Source organism: Rhinolophus ferrumequinum, chromosome 2 (genome assembly GCF_004115265.2).
Source record: "Rhinolophus ferrumequinum isolate MPI-CBG mRhiFer1 chromosome 2, mRhiFer1_v1.p, whole genome shotgun sequence".
Lineage (NCBI taxonomy): Eukaryota > Metazoa > Chordata > Mammalia > Chiroptera > Rhinolophidae > Rhinolophus > Rhinolophus ferrumequinum.
Window position 1 is genome coordinate 93815274 of NC_046285.1, and position 7894 is coordinate 93823167.

Consider the following 7894-nt stretch of genomic DNA (forward strand, 5'->3'; position numbering starts at 1 on the left):
TGAATCTTGAGAGTATTATGCTGAGCGAAATAAGTCAGACAGAAGAAGTCAAGAATCATATGATTTCACTGATATGTGGTATATAAAACTGAAAACTACAAAAGAACAAGACAAACAAATGAAGGAACAAAAACTCATAGAGAATAGTTTAGGGGTTACCAGAGGGTAAGGGGCGAAAAGGGTTCCAGAAGAGGGTAAAAGGGGTATAATATATGGTGATGGGAAAGAGAACTGTCTCTGGGTGATGAACAGACAATGTGAGATAGATAATGTATTACAGAATTGTACACCTGAAATCTATGTAACTTTACAAACAATTGTCCCCCCAATAAACTTCAATTAAATAAATAAAAAAAGAAATCGAGCAGTAATTCTTGGCTGCTAGGTATCTCTTTGCAGTCTCTACTGTAAACGTCTGAGATGGATACTCAGCTCTGGGGTCAGTCAATTTACTCTTTCCTACATGCTGTCATTTTGGTTACTGCCTGGGCTATATGTCATATTCAAGTCTTACAGTAGGAAAAAGAAATACAGTACTACTGCACACTGACCAAATCTTCAACCTTGAAAACTGTTACAAGGGAATTCCATACCTGCCAAGTGAGTGAAAATGACAAATAACTCTTTAAGCTTCAAAGTTGAAAGGAACAGAGCGATTTCAACTGGAGTGTCAGCCTGTCATTTGTCATTCCATATATTGTCAGGTCCATCATGTCTAACATGCCCAGAGTAGCTCCTGCGGGGATTGTCTGCTACTGAGAGTCACACAAACAAGTATGTTTTAACCAAGTCCATGGATAAAATGTGTTCATACTTTAAAGGTGCTTCAGGTGGGATCTGGAGGCAAAACAGGGCAGATTCTTCACTGCTTAAAAATTATTCTAGCAGACTATTCTTGAAATAGCTCCTTGGTATTTCACCTGGCCCCCTTCAAGATTGGAATTGAGAATAAATTTGATTTGGGTTAAAAGTTGAAAATATAAATTCGTATTTTGGCTCTTGAACCTATAAAATTACCAAATGACAGTTAAATAATTAAATATCATTACTAATGATTTTGTTTTGTTTACGTGACATCACAGACTTATTTGGATGAATTGGCTGGTTTATTTCCTCAAACAATATCCTGATGGTTTTGGAATTGAGTAGACACTATTTCTATAAGAAAAACCTCTCATTGCTCCTAGGAAAACTATGGATTTTTGGAATAGTAAAGAAAGAAAATGGTTGTTGTGAGGAGTCCAGAAACAACGTATCTGGGACTAAGAATGCATTACCCCTAAACAGCATTGAGCCATAGGAAGGGGAATTGATGTTTCAAAATTGAACAGTTAACTCTCAAAATTCCAGGGAACGTTTTTCTAAATCGCAGAAGCTTGCCTTGGTATTGCAAATTTCCAGGTAGTTCTAAAATGTCACTTGAGGACCAGTAGATAATCTCTCATGGGGAGTTTTCTCTTTTTAATTTGGTTAATGTCACCTCTCGCATGCTCTTACATAAGCACCAAGTTCAATGTTATATAAGTGGTAATAACCAAGAGTTTCAGGCTTCAGTAAACATAAGGCCTATTACATACAAAATAAGTGAAGTTCATTACTTTTTGCTACTTAATAAGTGTTTAGCTTAAAATAGTCCTTCTTTTTTTCTAATGTAAAAGACCCTGCATGTACTTCTTGAAAACAATTAAAAATTAGCTTCATGAGAAGATCAAATTTAGATGGTTAATAAACCCATTCTGGGAACTGGGAGATTGCTTCCTCAGACAGAGTAAGAGTTTTTGTCTGTAATATATTGTTTTTAATAAAGAATCAGTCCCTACATTAACTATTCCAATATTCATTATGAAGGAAAACATAATAAAACATATCTTGTCAGATTAAGAAGTTCCTGAATCAACCTTCGGAAGATAAAGTGGAGCTTCTGAACAAACAGATTATATTATGTAGGGAAATGCCAGCAGGCAATTTTAATTATTCTTTCTTTCAGCATGTGAGTGTTTCCCATGAATGATTGTAGGCAAACGCCGGGGGCAGAAACCAACAGTGTAATTTTTAGGATGGTTGCGGTGTGTGGTGGTTCTTTTTGCTTTTCTTCTGTACTTAAGAATGCCTGATTTTATCATTTTCTTGATTCAACTCACATTTGATTTTGTAATTTTACCAAGAATAAATCTTGTTCTAATCAGTAAAACACTGAAGGAAAGTATGGAGAACACATCCCATGGTGTGGCCATATGCAAATGACAGCACCTCTTTTTTTTTTTTTTGTGGACAGAAGAAAGGTTGAAAACCTTTATACATTTTCTTGTATTGTAGGCTTTTGTAGAAGACATGCATGGTAGAAATTTGCAAATGTTTGCTCATGTTGAAAGTTGCTGTTTTATGCCTTAATTTTTCACTTAATCCTCTGGTATATCAACACATGTATGACTTTGTGAATTTGCCTTCTGCAGATAAGTGACATGAAAATAACTAAAAGATAGTGTTATATCTGGAATTGTAGAACTTCAGATAATGGCTGAAATACTCCAGGAGCAAAAATAATTTAAAATGGCCATAGTTTTACTCATTGTTTTCAGAAGTGCCTCATTTTAAGCATCTGGACATGCATCATTGTCACTTTTGATAAGCCTGGGAAACACCAAATTGTGCAAAGTTCTTTCTCCTAAGCAAAAAGAGTCACTGGTTGATGTATGATAAGAGTTGGCCTTGGATGACCTCTTTATGAAGTAAAACACTAACTTCAGATTGTGTTGATGACAATTGGTAGAGACAGGATGTGTCTTTTGATCATATAATCCTTAGAAAAAATGTGTATTTCTACCTTTTAGTGAATTTATGCGTTGGCTGGTATAGGCACCATTTTTCTCCTTTCAATTCATAATCCTTAAATCATCCCTTGGGAAAATACCTAGATAATTTCCAATAATCAGCTAATTCTGATGTCACGAATATTAAATACTAGACCACTAAATTCCAAGAATGTGAAGTATTTTCCTCTCCAGAAGCATTTAGTCTTCCTCTGTCTGGGATGAGTGAAGCATCTCTCTAGTGGTGCCACACTGCACGTTTGTAAACTCATATTTCACCAACGTCAAGTCTGTGGTTGTTGGTAGACACACATGCAATAAACATGTGCGTGCAAACACACAGTCACACATACAAACCACTGGTCAAGACCCTTACAGAAAGTATTTGTCAAATGTCTTTTCTAATTATAAATAATTCAGAGTCACCTTTCATTTTGCACGAACAACTATCAGAATGAGGATAAATGCTGCAGTTTCCTGTCTTTGTTTAGGCTGCTATAAAAGAACACCACAGACTAGGTGGCTTATAAACAACGGAAATTTATTTCTCCATTCTGGAGCCTGGAAGTCCCAGATCAAGGCGCTGGCAGATTCAGTGTCTGGTGAGAGCTTACCTCCTAGTTTGTAGACAGCTGTCTTCTCGCTGTGTCCTCACATGGAGAAAGGGGCAAGGGAGCTCTCTGCGGTCCCTTCATGACTAATCCCAGTCACGAGGGCTCCCCACTCATGCCCTAATCACCTCCCAAAGGCCCTGCCCCCTAATACCATCACATTGAAGATTAGGTTTCAATATACGACTTTTTGGGGGGAGGAGTCACATTTAGTCTACAGCATTTCCTAAAGCAGCATGTCTTGGAAATTGAACATATCGGAAAATTTTACTCATCTCGCATGCTCATGTTGATAGTCTAATCTTATGAGCTCTTTGGGAAAATAACTTGACACCATGTTTTCTAAACACGTGGCCTTTCTTAACGGACCTGTGCTTGGCATTTTCGAGTTTGCAAATGGAACATAAGTATAATTGTTCAATGCCTTTGGCATATCTGAACTAATCTGAGGTTTCCTATGTTTTATCAAAGAGCAAGGGAAATACACTTCACCTAAGGAGGAACCCTGATATTAGCAGCTTCCAAATTATTTCTATGTGATGTCCTATTGGATTAGCATCTTTATTTTGGCCATGGAAATATCAGTTAATTCAGTCAAGGAATATGATTAGAAGACTTTATTATAACTTATATATACCCTGCTTAAGGCAATGTTTTTCAACTTTGGCACTGTTGACGTTTTGGCCCAGATCATTCTTTATTGTGAAGTCTATAGGATGTTTAGCAGCATTCCTGGTCTCTGCCTGTTAGACGCTGATAGCTCCCTACTCCAGTAGTGACAACCAAAAACCTCTCCAGATGTTGCCAAATGTCCTCTGGGGGGCAAAAATGCTCACATTTTACAACCACTGGTTTAAGGGAATATGTGTAGGGAAACCCTGATTTAGAGCATGGTTTCTAGAGCTAGTCTCAGTGCCACTTGTATAAATCAAAGATATGCAAGGCTGTAGCATTGTTAAAATATGGGAAGAATTTTATACCAGCTGCTAAATAGGTACTGTTCTGAGCCCTCCAAAATTTTCACCCATCCCGCCCTATCTCCCACACATGACGCATTTCCCACCTCCCCACTACTGTGCCAGAAACTCAAGGATTAAAAACGGCATAGCAAGCGGACTCCAAAATCCACCCGTCTATTGTTAAGTTTTATTATCTACTCATTATTTTATTAATTACATTTATTTTGTTGTTACCCCTTCATACATCTTAGAAGCAACCAGGCTCATCACCCCTCTCAATTCACAGTTGAGTCCTAGAACAGAAAGTCAGATTACTCTCTTTAGTTTGTTGTCTTGATAGGAAAAAACAAACAAACATTATATATTTCCCTGTTATACGTACACATCATCCCTCTACAAAAATGACTGAGCTCTCCTTATCACCAATATCATGTTAAACCATATTCTGGCTGGAGTTTAGTATTAAGATGGGCTTGTTTTGAGAGTCAATGGAAAAACACCCAGAGAGAAATTGCTACACAAAATTACAATGTAAAAATAGCTCCATCTGTGATGATAATAAAAGCTTTGTTAACTTGCACATAATAGAGTCAATAATAGACAATGCTTGGAATCCATGCCCGTGATACTTAAGTAATTCATTGATGAGCTGATCATGCTCCTCCACAGATTTACAGACACTGACAACTGTATTTATTCAGTGGTTACCATGGATCTCAGCCTACATTTTTATCTGCAGGATTTTCAAGCACTTGAATATTTTCTTGTGCATCCCTTGGATTTCAGATAATTCTGTTTTCTTTGAATCTGAAAAACAAAACAAAGCATTTTTGATTATGCCTTACATTAAAAATTATTAACCAATTGAAACTCTGAAACTTAAAAAAAAATCCTTAAAATATGTGAAAATAAATATTTTATATTTATTTATGTATTATTAGAATTTTTTAAAGATTTTTATTAAAATATAGCTAACGAACAACATTATATTAATTTCAAGTATACACCATAGTTATTCAACATTTATATGCCTAAAGAAGCGATCACCATGGTAAGTCCAGCAACCATCTGACACTGAACCATGTTATCACAATATTATTGATTATATTCCTTATACACTACATCCCCATGATTTATTTGTCTTATACCTGGATATTTGAACATCTTATGCCCCTTCACCTTTCTCCCCCTTTTTAAGATTTTCAATTACAGTTGACATTCAATATTATTTTATCTTAATTTCAGGTGTACAGCATAGTGGTTAGACATTTGTATAATTTAAGCAATGATCCCCTTGACTAGTCTAGTACTCACATGGCCCTATACATAGTTATTACCATATTATTGAACCTATTTCTTATGCTATACTTTACATCCCCGTGACTGTTTTCTAACTATCAATTTGTACTTCTTACTCCCTCACCTTTTACACCCTGTCTTCCACCCTTTCCCATTTATAACCCCAACAAATCTAGTATCAATATGACACCATACATAGTTAGTACAATATTATTAACTGTATTCCTTATGCTATACCCTATATCCCTGGGACAACTTTATAACAACCAATTTGTACTTCTTTATCCCTTCCCCTTTTTCACTCATCTCCAACCCCCTTCCCATCTGGCAACCATCAAAATGTTCTCTGTATCTATGAGTTTGTTTCTGTTTTGTTGTTTATTTTCTTCTTTAGATTCCACATATAAGCAACATCTCTTTACCTCTGTCTTTGTCTGTCTGATGCACCACTCAGCACAATATGCTCCATGTCCATGCGTGCCGTTGCAGATGGCAAGAACCCATTCCCTTCCATGGCCAAGCAATATTCCATTGTATATATGTACCATCTTCTCTCTATCCATTCTTCCATTGACAGATACCCAGGCTGCCTCCACATCTTGGCCATTGTAAACAATTGTGCAGTGAACATATGGATGTAAATCCCCTCAAAGTAGTGTTTGGGTTTCTTCAGATAAATACCCTGACGTGAGATTATGGGTCCTTTGTTGTAGACTTTGTTTTAAAGTCTATTTTGTCTGGTATAAGTATCGCTAGCTCAGTTTTGTTTTGTTTTGTTTTGTTGTTTTTCATTTACATTTTCATGAAATATCTTTTTTCATCCCTTTATTTTCAGCCTGTGTGTGTCTTTCAATCTGAAGTGAGTCTCTTGTAGGCAGCATATATAAGGGTCTTCTTTTTTTTATCTACTCAGCCCTCCTTTGTTTTTTGAGTGGAGTATTTAATTCATTTACATTGAAAGTAATTGTTGATAGATAGAAAGCTATTGTCATTTTTATATTCGTAACTTTGACCTCCCCCCTCCCTCCCATCTTAAAGAAGTCTCTCTAAAAGTCCTTGTAATACTGGTTTGGTGATGATGAACTCCTTTAGCTTTTTATTGTCTGGAAAGCTCTTTATCTGTCCATCAATTCTAAATGATTACTTTGCTGGTTAGAATAATCTTGGTTGTAATTCCTTGCTTCTCATCATGTTGAATATTTTGTGCCAGTCCCTTCTGGCCTTCAGGGTTTCTATTGATAAACCAGCTGACAATCTTATGGGAGCTCCCTTATAAGTTACTAGTTGCCTTTCTCTTGATGTTTTTAGGATTCTCTTTTTGTCTTTAACATTTGCCATTATAATTATAATGTATCTTGGTGTGAGCCTGTTTGGGTTCATCTTGTTTGGGACTCTCTGTGCTTCCTGGATTTAGATGTCTAGTTCCTTCACCAGGTTATGAAATTTTTCAGTCATTATTTTTTCAAATAGGTTCTCGATCCCTTGCTTTCTCTTTTCTCCTTCTGGTACCCCTATGATGAGAATGTTATTATACATGATGTTGTCCCAGAGGTCTCTTACACTATCCTCATTTTTTTGGATTCTTTTTTCTTTTTGCTGTTTTGATTGGGTGTTTTTTGCTACCTTGTCTTCCTTATTGTTGATTCATCCTCTGCTTCATCTAGTCTGCCGGCTATTCCTTCTAGTGCATTCTTCATTTCAGTTATTGTATTCTTCACTTCTGACTGGTTCTTTTATGGTTTCTATGTCCTTTTTTTATGCTCACTATCTCTTTGTTGAAGTTCTCCCTAAGTTCCTTGAGCATCCTTATAAACATTATTTTGAACTCTGTATCTGATAGGTTGCTTGACTCCATTTTGTTTAGTTATTTTTCTGGAGTTTTCTCCTATTCTCTTGTTTGGGATATATTTCTGTGTTTCCTTATTTTGGCTGTCTCTCTGTTTGTTTCTATGTATTAGGTAGATCTGCTACATCTCTCATTCTTTACCAGGTGGCCTTATATAGTAGGTGCCCTTTGGGGCCCAGTGGCACAGTCTCCCTGGTCACCTGCACCAAGTGTTCCAGGAGTGTCCCTTGTGTGGGTTGTATGTGCCCTCCTGTTATAGTTGAGCCTTGGCTGCTATTGGAATGTCAGTGGGTAGAATTGACCCTCAGGCTGATGGCTGTGGGATTTAGCCATGTCCACAGCTTACAGGCTGCTGTGTGGGGTCTTACC